Source organism: Euphorbia lathyris, chromosome 2 (genome assembly GCF_963576675.1).
Source record: "Euphorbia lathyris chromosome 2, ddEupLath1.1, whole genome shotgun sequence".
In the NCBI taxonomy this organism is placed as follows: Eukaryota; Viridiplantae; Streptophyta; class Magnoliopsida; order Malpighiales; family Euphorbiaceae; genus Euphorbia; species Euphorbia lathyris.
This window is the reverse complement of record NC_088911.1, coordinates 140,742,516-140,757,872: the sequence shown is the minus strand read 5'-3', so window position 1 is coordinate 140,757,872 and position 15,357 is coordinate 140,742,516. Positions and strand designations below refer to the sequence as shown.

Here is a 15,357-nt window from a genome sequence, read left to right as displayed (position 1 = left end):
CGGGTTACCTAACGAAAATCCTAATACCCATTTGACAAATTTCTTAGAAATTTGTGACACTTTTAAAATTACTGATGTAACTGCAGAAGCAATCAAACTTCGCCTTTTTCCTTTTACTTTCAAGGATCGAGCCAAAGAATGGTTAACTTCTATGCCAGCCGCATCAATTGAGACTTGGGAGCAATTAGCCCAAGCATTTTTATAAAAAAATTTTCCTTTAGCAAAAACCGCAAGAGTCATTAAAGAGTTAACATCTTTTTCTCAAAATGATAATGAAACTCTTTATGAGGCTTGGGAACGTTTTAAAGAACTTCAACGTTTATGCTCACACCACCAATTGCCCGCTGAACTTTTAATGCAAACATTTTATAATGGACTAAATCCTACAACTAGAGGTTCATTGGACGCTATGTCTGGAGGGTTATTCATGAAGAAAACATCTGCCCAAGCAAGAGAACTTTTGGAGGAAATGGCAATCAACAGTAGTATGTGGCCCGCGGAACGTGGACACGTACCATCAGCGAAACCATCATCCTCAATTACTTCATCAGTTAAAGGTATAATGAATCTTGATCCAGTAACGATGTTGCAAGCCCAATTTTCTGCCTTATCGCACAAAATTGATAGGTTTATGGCACCGTGTGATTCTAATGGTAAGCCAATCCAAACAGATGTGGATTACGAAGGTATGAGTGAAATTGAACAGGTAAATTTTGTCAAAGGACAAAACCAAAATAATAATCCTTATTCCAATACATATAATCCTGGATGGAGAAATCATCCTAACTTTAACTAGACAGATAATAATAATGCTAATGCTAATCAAAATCGTACTACTAATTATCAAAATCAATCCAGAGACACGATTAGCACTTTATCTTCTAAAATCGACAAAATTATTGATGCTATGAGCGGAAAAATAAGTAATCACGACGATGGTTTTAAACGGATCGAGAATAAATTCGATCAGCAGCATCCATAATTTGGAGATTCAAATTGGACAACTCGCTAAATCAATTCCATCCCGCAAAGAGGGAAGTCTTCCAAGCCATACGGAAGAAAATCCGAAAGAGCATGTTAAGGCTATCATTCTTCGTTCAGGGAAAAATTACTCAGGCCCGGAAATGCCCGAAAATTCAACTTTACCTGGAACTGATTTATCAAAACCCAAAGAAGATACATTAAAACAAAAAGATGCACCAATTGACTCTAGTACAAAAACTTTTGTACCCAAACCACCTTTTCCACACAAAGTCCGTAATAAGGACTATGACAAACAACTTTTAACATTTTTAGACAAACTTAATTGAATTTTGCATATTAATTTAACATTTATGGATGCGATTACACAAATTCCCAATTATGGTAAATTCCTCAAAGATTTAATTTCGAAGAAAATCAGTTGGGAAGGAATTTCATCCATTTCGCTAACTGAAGATTGTAGTTCAATTGTGTCAAGTAATTTGCCCACAAAACTCAAGGATCCTGGATGTTTTACCATTCCGTGTAAATTGGGAGATATTGAATTTCCCAGTTGTCTCTGTGATTTAGGAGCAAGCATTAACTTGATGCCATTATCTATTTTTAATAAGTTAGGCTTAGAAGAAGACATCAAACGTACCAATATGGTTTTGCAATTAGCGGATCAAACCACTAAAAGACCATACGGTATAATTGAGGATGTTTTAGTTAAAGTTGACAAATTTATTTTTCCTACCGATTTCGTTATTTTAGATTTTGCTTATGACGTAAATTGTCCGCTAATCTTTGGTAGACCGTTTATGAACACGGGACGTGCTCTAGTTGATGTGTCGGAAGGGAAAGTAGTTTTAAGAATAGGCGATGATAAGATTGAGTTTGATATGAATCAAGCAATGGAATATCCTATGGAGGATTTCGCTTGTATGATACTTGATTTAATTGAAGAATGTGTAAATGACATTGTTCAAAAAGAAGAAATAATAGAACCTATAATGAGTAAGGAACTAGAAGATAAGGAACCAGAACCTTTGATTCGAGAAGATGGACGAGTTCCGCCTTCAATTATAGTTCCACCTAAATTAGAACTTAAAGAATTACCAAGTCATTTGAGGTACGCTTTCTTAGGCGAAGGCGATTCTCTACCTATTATTATCTCTAACAAATTAACACAAGTCCAAGAAGAGAAATTGAAAGAAGTTGTTAGAAATAGGATAGGAAGTATGGGTTGGCAAATATCAGACTTAAAAGGTATTAATCCGAGCATCGTAATGCACAGAATTCACTTAGAAGAAGATAAGCCACCTAAAGCGGATAGGCAAAGACGCCTAAATCTGAATATGAAAGAAGTAGTAAAAAACGAGATTACTAAACTTCTGGACAATGGAATCATCTACCCTATCTCGGATAGTGAATGGGTTAGTCCAATCCATTGCGTACCTAAAAAGGGAGGCATAACAGTTGTAAGGAATGAAGAAGGTGAATTAATACCTACACGAACCACCACTGGTTGGAGGGTTTGTATAGATTATAGAAATTTAAATAAAGCAACTAGGAAAGATCATTTTCCTCTTCCTTTCATTGATCAAATGATCGAAAGGATAGCTGGTCACACTTTCTACTGTTTTCTAGATGGTTACTCCGGATTCTTTCAAATATACATTTACCCGGATGACCAAGATAAAACAACCTTCACATGTCCTTACGGAACATTTGCATATAGGAGAATGCCCTTTGGTCTATGTAACGCACCTGCAATATTTCAACGTTGTATGACTGTGATTTTAATGATTTCATTGAAGATATCATGGAAGTTTTTATGGACGATTTTTCAGTTTATGGAGATTCTTTTGATTCGTGCCTAGAAAACTTGGATAAAGTTTTGTCTAGGTGTGAAGAAACAAATTTGGTATTAAACTGGGAAAAATGTCATTTCATGGTTGACGAAGGAATTGTTTTAGGTCACAAAATATCTAAAAAAGGATTAGAAGTGGACAGAGCAAAAACTTCAGTAATAGAAAAACTACCCCCTCCAACTACTGTTAAGGGAGTAAGATCATTTTTAGGACATGCCGGTTTTTACAGAAGATTTATTAAGAATTTTTCTGTAATTTCCAAACCACTCACTAATCTACTCATGAAAGATTCTACCTTTGATTTTAATGAAGATTGCGTTAAAGCTTTCAAAACATTAAAAACAGCTTTAGTCAGTGCACCTGTTATTGCTAAACCCGATTGGGATTTACCATTTGAAATTATGTGTGATGCAAGTGACTTAGCTGTCGGATGTGTTTTAGGACAAAGGAAGGATAAGAAACTTCATGTCATTTATTATGCAAGTCACACACTTTCCGGTGCACAATTAAACTACACCACCACTGAGAAAGAAATGTTAGCTGTAGTTTTTGCATGTGATAAGTTTAGGTCATACTTGTTAGGTTCGAAAGTTATTATTTACACTGATCATGCAACATTAAGATATTTATTTGTTAAGAAGGATGCAAAACCACTTCTAATTAGATGGGTTTTATTGTTACAAGAATTTGATATAGAAATAAAAGACAAAAAGGGAGTAGAAAACCTTGTCGCCGATCATCTATCGAGACTTGAAGATGAGAACGGTCCCATAGGTGAAACTAACGGTATACGAGATGATTTTCCTGATGAACATCTCTATCAAATGAAAAGCGTCATGTCACCCTGGTATGCAGATATTGCTAATTATCTTGCAGCCAATATTGTTCCGGAAGGATTAAATTTCCAACAAAAGAAGAAATTTTTCTTCGACATTAAACAATATTTTTGGGAAGATCCTTTTCTGTTCAAAACTTGTGGTGACGGGATAATTAGGAGATGCGTTGGTGAAAATGAATATGAATCCATAATGTCGGAATGCCATTCTAGCCCTTATGGAGGACATAATGGAGCTACCAAAACAGCAGCTAGAATATTTGAATGTGGTTTCTTTTGGCCTACGATGTTTAAAGACGTCCGTTCATTTATTACTCGTTGTGATAAGTGCCAAAGAACAGGAAATCTAGGAAGGAAAGATGAGATGCCCCTCACAACCATATTAGAAGTTGAAGTCTTCGATATGTGGGGAATAGATTTCATGGGACCTTTTCCCCCTTCTAATGGTAAAACTTACATATTAGTCGCCGTTGATTATGTTTCAAAGTGGGTTGAAGCAATTGCAACCTCGACGAGCGATTCTAAAGTTGTCGTTAATTTTCTTGACGATATATTTTGTAGATTTGGTTGTCCAAGAGTCATCGTCAGTGATGGTGGTGCTCATTTTATAAACCGAAGTTTTGAAACGCTTATGAAAAAATATGGAGTACGCCACCGCGTATCAATGCCATACCATCCTCAGTCAAATGGTCAGGCGGAGATATCAAATAGAGAACTCAAATGGATTCTAGAGAAAACAGTTTCATCCTCAAGAAAAGATTGGTCTTGTAAACTAAATAATGCGTTATGGGCATACCGTACTGCATTTAAAACACCAATAGGAATGACTCCATACCGCTTAGTGTATGGGAAGGCATGTCATTTGCCAGTCGAATTAGAACATAAAGCCTATTGGGCTATTAGGGAACTTAACTTTGATTTACAACAAGCAGGTAAGAAACGTTTGCTCGATTTAAATGAGTTAGATGAGTTACGCCATCTATCTTACGAAAATGCAAAAATTTATAAAGAAAAAGTGAAAAAATGGCACGATGCCAAAATTAAAGTCAAACACTTTAATGTTGGGGATAAAGTGTTGTTATTTAATTCACGACATTTCCAGGAAAACTTAAGTCCAGATGGATAGGACCATATTTAGTCGTCAAAACATTCGATTATGGTTCTTTAGAACTGGAAGGTCCAAACGGAATTCGTTTCAAAGTTAGTGGTAATCGATGTAAAATCTATTACGAAAATATTTCACAACTAGAGATTTCGTCCGTAACAAGATTTTCTGACGTATAAATCACCCAGTTTATCGATCACAGTTTATTTTGTTTTATTTCTTTTCATATTTTTGTTCATTTTATTTTATTTTATTTTATTTTATTTAATTTAATTTATTTTTTTTAAATGCCAATTTTTGTGATTAGATAACTTTATGTTATGATTTATATGCATAAAATATGTTTATTTCATGATTTTAGAATTAATTTTAGGAAATTAAAATGAAATTGAAGTTTCAGGCAATTCTCTGCCGAGAATTTGGAATTCTCTGCCGAGAATTCTAGGTGTCATTTTATACCTTTTCATGATTAAAACAACACCTCCTTTCATCTAAAACTCTTATAAATTAATCCTAGAGGATTCAAGTTCTGTTACAATTCTTTTCATCTTTATTAGAACTCTGATTTCTTTAAAACACCATTTTCTATTTAGTACCAGCAACTTTGTTTCATTCAAACAACCACCATGCCTACCAAATACAAAACTTCAAGGCACAAGGCTGCCTCAAGCAATAAACGCCCAGACTTATCCAAGCGATATGGGCGCCTTTTCCTATCTTTAATCACGATGAAGGTAGGCGTTATTGGAATCACCGTTACAAATTCTTCACCGGAATGTTGTATATGGATGAATTTCTTAACAGCCAATTAGGCATTACTGATGACATGAGCCGCTATATGGAACGCCTAGGGTGGACAAAATTCGCCCAAATGCGATTTCCAATAATAGGCGACTGGATACTCGAATTCTTCTGTACCGTGCGTTTCACTAATAAACGACGTGTACGTCTCAGTTTTTGTCGAGAAGGCGAAATCTTTACTTTCGGTTATCCCGAGTTGCATGCTTGGTTTGGTTTTCCCCCGAGGGATACAATCAAACGTCATCCTGGAAGAGACATGACATCTTCGGACATTTGGAGAATGTTCACTCGATTCTGGCGATTCAATTCAAAACTCGCCTATAATCACTCTTTTCGCTCCAACTCCATGTTGTATCTGCACAAATTCCCGTGTCACAGTTTATTCGGTCGCACGTTCAGTAGTGTGGTCCGTGACACAGATCTCTATGTCCTTGGAGATATATTCCAGGGAAATGCAGTAGATTCTTCAAAGATTCTGATGGAGGGTCTTGTCGCCGCTTCTCGATCCAAGGATAAGAAGATTGGGTTCGATAATATAATCTGTGGAATAATTCTCGGTACAAAGGGTACCATTGATGTTCCCTGGAGTGATGATGAATTCTTCCCGACAATTGACTATGAGTTTCTCGAGCACGAAGGACTTGTAAAACGTGTCTTTCGAGCAGGGCCTCACTTTCTGTCTGCACCGGAACGTGAAACTTTCGTGCAGTTTCAAATTGATCGTATTAAGGCCAGAAATATCCCACTTGATAGGGATGAGTATATAGAATAGTTTAGGTTTATAGGTTTTCTTTTTGTCAATATTTTGTGTGTTTTTGTATTATTTCATTTCATTCTTTGCTTTTATAGTTTGTTTTATTCAATAAAGTTCTATTTCATTTTAGTTCATTTACTATTTTTTTTACAAGGTTAGATATATGTTTTATTACATTTTTTATATAATCATGGTTAAATCTATATAAAATCTATAATATTGAATAAATCATGGTTTTCTTAATTAACACATATATTCACACTTAATCCAATTTTCACAAACTTCATTCATTGAGTTTAAAACATTAATTCATTCAATTGACTAAGTTCCTATAATTAATATATATTTATATGCACTTATTATGCACTTAATATGATTCTCTTAACTTATATGCATCAATGACATTTAAGTGTCATTAATTATTCATAAACCAATTTATTACACTTTAATTCAATTTATTAAGGTTAAACCTTTGGTTTTCCTTGCAATTAATGTCATTTATTTTAGTTTTTAAGTGCAGGGACACTTTATATTAAGTTCAGGAACCAAATCATCAACAGATTTGCACAAACCATGTCAAAAGGCACCCAAATAGGCCATTTTGACCAATTCTCTACCGAGAATTAATAATTCTCGGTATAAGCAGCAAACTTGGACGAATTTCAGGAGAAAAATTCTCTGAAAATCAAGTGCCACGGCCGCGGCTTTGCTATTCGCGGTCGCGACACGCGTGATTTATGCCCTATTGATTCCGATTCTGCCAAATTTTTTGCCTATTCCTATTCCTATTCTACCTATACAATCACCTAATCACCCTATATAACCCTACCTCTTACACAAACCTCACATCACCTCTATTTTTACCCAATCCCTTACTCCAAACTCTTCCCCAAAAATCTACTTTTACTCTTCCCAATTTATTCACTCCAATTTCTATCCTCTTTTCTATTCAATCACTTCCATATTCCAAACCCCAAACTCATCTTCAAGCTTTACTCTTTCTCTCAATTCCTTCTTCTTCTTCTTCTTCTTCTCAAACCCTAAAAACACTAAACACCATCACCATGGTTAGGACTAAGCGTGTTGGTAACAAGCCCGCTGTTACGGAAGCTAATCGCCTTCGGGTTCAATGTGGAGCTTATTTTGACATCACTTCGGAGGAAGAAGCCGCTCGTTTCAAACATTTTTCATAAGCCGACCGCCAATTTGTGGATATGCACTTCTTAGACTTCCATTCGGTAAGAACATTGAATTTCTCTACTCGAATTGATGCTTTTATTGAGGCATTGGGTTGGCAAGAATTCGTTAATATGCGTTTTCCGCGTATTAATGAATATGTGGTGGAATTTTTGGTCACCTTGACCATGAATAAGAAGAAAACCTCAATCTCTTTTAGGAATAATGGTATCACATACACCATTGATTATGATGCAATGGGAAATATGTTTTGTTTCCCTACCTCTAATTTTTATGATAAGCCTAAAGATTTTGATAATAATGCGGTTTGGCAAACTCTTTCGGACCAAGACTATTTTAATTCCAAGAACACTTCAAGCAAGTTGATAAGGACAATTGTGTGTTCTTCTTTCATAAATTTTTGAGTTTCTCCTTATTTGGTCATGTTGAGAGTTCAAAGGTTCAAGTTTGGGATTTATATGTTTTGGATAGCTTGTTTAAAGGTTTGAGGATTGATAGCATTGGTATGTTGTTCGATAATTTGTTCCGTGCTTCGAGGGCTACTACCATTCAGATTCCTCTTTGTAATTTTATCACCGCTATTGTGTTGGGAGCTCGGGGTGAATTGGCTGATTTTGACATGTCCACCTACCGTGGGTATGTTCCACTTTTGGACATCTCGGCTCTTGAGCGAGCTCATTTATTGCTACCACAAGGTCCCCCCGTCTTTATTTCGTATGCCTCCCGTATTGCCCACCTTCGTGGCACTATGGGTGGTGGCGCTTCAAGTTCTCAATTTGCAGGTACCGAAGGCGGCGGAGAGGCGGTATGAGAGGAAGATGAACCCCAAGCTCAACCACAACCCCAAGCACCTCAAGCGGATGATCCGGTGGATTTGCGGAGGATTTTGAACCAAATCAATTCCAACAATCGTCAAATGAACTTGAGAATTGATGATTTGGTGGAAAACAATATGGTGATGAATGACAACCTCAACCTTTTGAGGCGTGAGCATAGATCGACTCGGCATCGGATGCTTTCCTTTTTCCGACGCCGAAATGTGGAGACTTCACCTACACCTCCGGATTCCCCACCTCAAGAATAGGTTGTTTTCTTTCATTTTATTTCTATCTTGTTATAATTTGGTACAATTTTCATTTTTCTATGTTTGGTACAATTTTCCGTTTTTTTTATTTTTATTTTATGTTGAATGTTTCATTTGCTACAATTTCAATTCTTTGTTTCATATGCCTTATTTCGTATTTATTTTTTATGTTTTCTCCCTTATTTTTACACCCATGAGGACATGGTCCAATTTAAGTGTGGGAGGAGATATTGCATATATCATTTTATTTTTAGTACGAATAAATTTTTATGCAAAGAATAAGAATAAATAATTTTTAAGCAACATTTTCAAAAGCAACACTTGTTTTATGTTCGTGCAACATATATTGCAACACAATTTATTTAACATTATTTTTATAAAACTTTATATTTTCACATGTTTAAAAATATTTTAACTTATGATTATTTTTAGGTTACCATTATCGTTAGAAATAATATTTCTATACGGGTAATATTTTTCAAAATTTTTTTCAAATCTCCGATACGATTTTAAGTAAAATTGTCTCGAGTGAATGTATTTAAGTTAATAAATTCTTTATTTCAATCTCTATTTTATATCATGCAATTCATGATACAATAATCTTATTTTAAGTTTTCAATTAGGTTTATAGGCATTAAATTGAACTAACAATTTTAGCTCGGTTTGATTTCGTCTTACATTAACACTAATTGAAGTTTTTAAGGAAACTTTAGCCATAATACATGTTGAATTTTAAGTCAATATAGGATGAATGTGCTATCTTTCTTTTTTTCCCAATTTACAATTCAATTTTATAATTCATATTAATTAATCAATTAGTTGAATTCTTAACTTTTGGCCACGATTGAGACCAACGTTATCACAATCGAGGTATGAAAGGGAAGAATAATTAAGTACCGTTTACTTTTGGCCACGGTTGCGACCACCCTTATCACAATCGAGGTATGGAAGGAACGTTTAAAGCAAAAATTATAAGCGTGTATAAGTTTAAAGTAACGATTGCGTCCACCCATGGCATGGTCGGTACCTCTTAAGCAAACACCAAGCAATAAAATACGTATAAAGTTACGATCAAGACCACCATTATCTCGGGCGTAACTAAGCAAATAAATTACAATCAAGTACTTATTCATTTTAATATTAGTTTAGGTTTGAGAAAAGAAATTTTGTGCTTTGAAATGCCTTGAGACGAAAGACTCAATAACATGCGTGCTTATATCGTCTCGAATGCTTCAATTCAAAATTGGAAATACAAGACGAATGATATATCGTATTTATACTCAGTTAGTTTGATGTTTTGCGTATAAATTTGCCATGCGAAGTAAGTCTTTTCGGCTTAACTAATTCAAAAGGTAATACAGAGATATATGTTTTATTTTTATAAAGAGATTAGTTAGAGAATAAATTCAGAGAAATTTTGCTCGGGACTAGCAAAAGATTAAGTGTGGAGATTTGTTAAGCCCAAAATATACCTAAAATATCATCGTTAATTACATCAATATTGCTACGAATTTATGCTATTTATAACTGTTTAGGAAGCTTTTACTCTCGAATATGTTTCTTTCTTGTAAGGTACATAAATATTTGATAAGATCCAAATAGGAATGAAAAGAGCTCGAAAACAGAAGAAAAACCCTACAAAAGGAGTCGAAGACGACATAAATTAATAACGCCAAATCGAGGACGCGAACGAAAGCTGAAAGACCGAAAAATGTTCTGTGTCGCGACCGCGGCCCCCAAATTCACGGTCGCAACACGCGTTCCCCAGCTTTTCCTTCCTTCGTTTAAAGACCAATTGATGCTCCCCCATTCTCGGTACGAGCAGGAGATTTTAGAAGCCTAGTTACACACCTTCGTTTTCGACGAAACGCGATCGTTCGGGTGGATAAAGACGTCCTTTCACAACGGACGCGATCCTTCACAACGGACACGACACTTCAATCAAGACTCTTCAACATCTATAAATAAAGAGTTGATGGAGAGTTGAAGATATGTAGAAAAAAGAGATTAGTGTAGAATTTATGCAGAAATTCCGAATCAAGTGATTCAGAAGTTAGATTTCGATTCTGTAAAAAGCAATATGCTGTACACACATTGTTTATTCAATAATAATAAGTTTAGTAGCGTTTAGTCATTGTTCCAGTTTAGTTTTCATTTTGGTAGTAGACCGACCTAGTCTCTATTACGAAGATTCAACGAGAAGATTGAGTAGAGGATCCGCCCCTGAGCCTGACAAACTCTAACGAAACCCAAGGAAATGATTGATCAACCCGTTCACTTGCAAACCGTTGAATGTTTCCATGCTCCATGTTCTCTGTAAACTTGTATCAATTTATATTTCATCTAATAAAGTCCGTTCTATTCGATAGATTTTTATGCAGCACTTATGGTAACCAATCCACTAAAGTGACTGCTGGTGTTTTCATTAAAACGTATTTAATCCAAAATCTTTACAAGGAAACTTTGTTGAACACTTAGACAAATTATTATCTCGAAAGAGTTTTAATTTGATTAAGGGCAACTATCCCGAAAGGGTTTTGTCATGTTCAAAGCCAATTAATTAGAGGTTCCGTCATTTATTTCATCTTTATAATTCGTACAAAGTTTAAAGTTGTTTTCTTTGCTTAATGCAAACGAATACATTCGTTTACTTTTCTAAAAAGTACTAAAAGTTCCTATCTTGCAAATTCATTCTTAAGTCAGAATATTTTCTAACGTTTTCATACTCTAATCTAATTCTCATTCTAGCAATTTCAAAACCAAAACCGATTAAACGATTTTTCCATAGTATAAACCTTAAAGTAAATTTAACCGATTGTAAATAAGTTTTGTTAAAAAAAACGTCCTCTGTGGGATCGATATCTTTTATTACTACAAGCGTATACCGTGCACTTGCGGAAATCGCTCAACAGGAACCATTTTGCCTTCATAAGTGACTTAGAGAACTCGAAAGGTAGGGGATTTTATTAACCGCCTTTTCGACGAGGCTACAAAGCAGGTTAGTTTTTCATTTGCATCATTTTTTTTTGTTTCTTTTCCTTGCATTCTATTATTAGTCTATCGAATGTGAAGCCATACTTAGGGATCCATTAGTCGCAGATGCCTAAACTTTCTTCAAATTTGAACTTTTTGGACTAGTGATTCTAGTGAGAACAGTGAGAGCTATTTCGCCAAAAAGCCAGAGGAGCTTGAAGTCGTAGTTAGCTATAAATGTACTTTCTTTCCTACAATGGATCATTATACCAAGGAGTTGCTTGGCCATCCTAATTTTCTCAAGCCAGATATCACTCTTAGCAAGTTGTATGGGGAGGTCATGGATCAGTTGTGGCTAATAGATGTGCACAATTGGACCAAGAGATGGAGACACTTTGGACACCAGGCACGCCCTAATTTGAATACCCAGTTGTATCCGGTGGATAGGATGGTGATTTTATTGACTGATGAGGACGTTGTCATGATCAACATCGTGTATAGTGTCGGGGTGCTTATGAATTAGAAGCCCCTAGTTTGGACGTGCGAGCTAACAACCTAATGTATGTTAATGCCTTTATTCTCTACGAGGAACACCTTATTCAAGGTTTTTGAGTTTCCTGTCTACATTTTTTTCGAGAGGTTTTGCGGGATTTGCGGCTTCCTCCTAGCCAGATTACCCCGATGGTTGGAGCAAATGGTGGACTTTTATCAGTATTGCCACAACAAAGGTTATTGGCTTACTATTCATGTCTTCAAGTAGTTTTTCTAGCCTAACCAGGATCAGAGATCTAGTCATGTAAGTAGTAAAGCCCAAAAGTCAAAGTTTCTAGATAATGATATCAACAAGATATGCGAGTGGAGATATCACACCCGACTCGAAACAACCTTAAACGACATCATGCATAATAGCGAGTTAATACAACAAACACCTATGACTCTAATGTAGTGCCACGCACAAGAAGAAAACTAGAAAGTAGAAAGAAACGAAATTGCAATTCATTGAAAATAACTGAAACTACAATTATTCATTAACTTATTACATACTAATTCAATATTCGGACAAAATTATAAACATTCACTTATTCTACTAAAATTATAATATTTTAGGATAAAGGCTAAAAGAAACCTTTGTGCTTTCACATTTTATCAAACCGGTATCTGTAAATTTTTTTTTTGTCCAAACGAGAAGTGAGGTTTTCATTTTGCTAAAAATGATGATCGTTTAATTTGACACTATAAAAATGACCTTTAACGACTTCAAAATAAAAAATTCCAAGAATTAAAGTGGTTTAGTACCATATTTACTATGAAACTAAATATTTTTATTTTCCAAAATCATCACTTTCAAAGCTTTCTCTCTCTAAACATTCACTTTTTTTCTCTGGATAAATTACACCCATGGCCATTGAACTTTACCCATTTTCACATTATGGCCACTCAACTTCATTTCTTCCCGGTATGACCACTGAACTTTACACTTTTTAACACCGGTGGCCACTCAATTTTAACTAACTTCTCAAAATGATTGTTAACGACCTTAAAATGAAAATATTCAAGAATTAAAGTTGTTCAGAACGACATTTACCATGAAACCACATTTTTTATTTTCGAAAATCACATTTTTTGGAGATTACTCTCTCTAAAGATTCACTTTCTCTCTCCTAACCAAACAACACTTAAATAACCTCAAAACGAAAATTTTCAAGAATTAAAGTTCCTTAAAATATCATTAACACTTTGGCTTTTTTATTTTTAGCCGTCAATGGTCGTTTTGAGGTGTTAAGTGGCCAGCGGTGTTAAAAAGTGTAAAGTTCAGTGGCCATACCGGGAAGAAATGAAGTTGAGTGGCCATAATGTGAAAATGGGTAAAGTTCAGTGACCATGGGTGTAATTTACCCATTTTTCTCTTATCACCGACACCTAAATAACATCAAAATTAAAAAGTTCAAAAATTAAACTTATTTAGAATATCATCAAGTTTTTGAGTTTTTTAATTTTGAAGTCGTCTAACACTTGAAATTATTGTTTTTAGTAAAACGAAAAATCTCAGTCATCTTCTGGTCGCAAACAAAAACCTCGATTGTTTTTTTTTATAAATACTAGTTTGACAAAACGTGAAACGATAAAGTTTGTTTTTTTTTTTTTTTTTTTTTTTTTTTTAACTTTACCTAATATTATCACATTCTATTCCTCTTTACTTGTAAATACATAAAGTTACGTGATTTTTTATTAGTTAAAAAGAAAAGGTAAAATAAAGAAAGAATCCAAATTTAGTAAGAGAAATGGCAGTAATCAATTCCATTTTGGAGTTTAATGAGTGTTCACATTGAGAAGTATCTCCAAAATTTATAAATTATAGTATGAGTTTAAAGAATCTTAACAATGAAGAAATAAATATTACTATGTAATTTATTATTTACACTAATTATTTCTTAATAAATTGATATACATATATTTTATTTTTCATTATTCAAGATTTATTATATCCGGTCCATCGTAAAATTTGTTAAAAAAATGAGTTTTCTAACAGATAAAAATATAGAATTTTTATTGGTCGAGTCTATTATAACCATTTTGTTATTTTCTAATGAAATCGTATATACCTTATCTTATTTTCCTAATAAAGTGATAAGCGGTTGCGAATACAAAATTGTTCTGGTTTAGGAACCAATTTTACACTTGCATGTACTAAATCGAACTCGCTCCATTTTTTTTTTATGTATATAGTTATATATTTATGTTATTATTCGAGTGGTTCAGAACTAATTTTTTCTACTACGGTAAAACTTTCAAAATCGAGCTAGATTTGAACATAAAAGTAAAATTGAGTCGTTTTGAACAAATTTAGTGAAATTTATCCCCTATCGTATATTGATCAAGTTGGATTATATAATTAAATACAATCTCAATGAACTAATTAACCACTCCCAATTTTAATTTGTCGAAAATAGGATGACTGAAATTATTCTTAGTGAAATGGTTCTAACGGTCGGGAGGTCGTGTATTTTTTTTATTCGGGTGTATTACTACTGGTGTATGACTGAAGGTCTCTACCACACGGTTGAGAGATAGAAGAAGGCTTAATGCATCATTTTTCCAAGCTTGATTGTCCCCTGAACTTTTAAAGTGTCACAATAGCACCTCAACTTGTTTAAAATGTCTCGATAGTCCTTTCAACTTGTTTAAAATGTAGTCAATTAATCACTCAGTTGCAAATAAGTAAATTAAATGCGGAAGGTGTGTTGCACGCACTTTAAAAAAGTAAAACGACCAAATTGGTCGTTTTACTTTTCTAAAGCGCGTGCAACACACCTTTCGTATACAACTTATTTTTTTTTTTTTTTGCAATCGAGTGGTTAATTGATTCTATTTTAAACAAATTGAAAGGCCTATCGAGACATTTTAAACAAGTTGAAAGGCTATTGAATACATTCGCATGCTTCGCTAAGCCTCATTTCATGAAGTCAAATCATCATTTTTCTTGCCTAACACGATTAATTTTTTTTTGAAGGTGATTGAATACATAACATCCCTTTCTCAAAGGCGGTGTCCTCGGATGCAGAGGAGATGACTTTCCTTCCTGTATAGTAAGAAATTTCTCTCAAGATTGGCACATTCATTTTGAAATGATTGGTTAGGAGAGATTGTGCCAATCTTGGTGTGCACCATGGGACATGTCCATCCCCAAAAGGTCTGAACTTCCATTTCTCATCCCAAAAAGTCTGGACTTCCTGTAGAGAGAGAAATTTCCATCTAGATTAGTTAGGTTCAATT

General features: G+C 34.5%; 1 non-coding gene across 1 annotated transcript; it reads right to left on the bottom strand.

Moving 5' to 3' along the window:
• Nucleotides 1-232: 232 nt before the first annotated feature.
• Nucleotides 233-339, bottom strand: LOC136221230 (small nucleolar RNA R71). The gene has a single exon (XR_010685008.1). It is a non-coding gene; the product is annotated as a small nucleolar RNA R71 (small nucleolar RNA).
• Between the last annotated feature and the right edge of the window lie 15,018 nt (nt 340-15,357).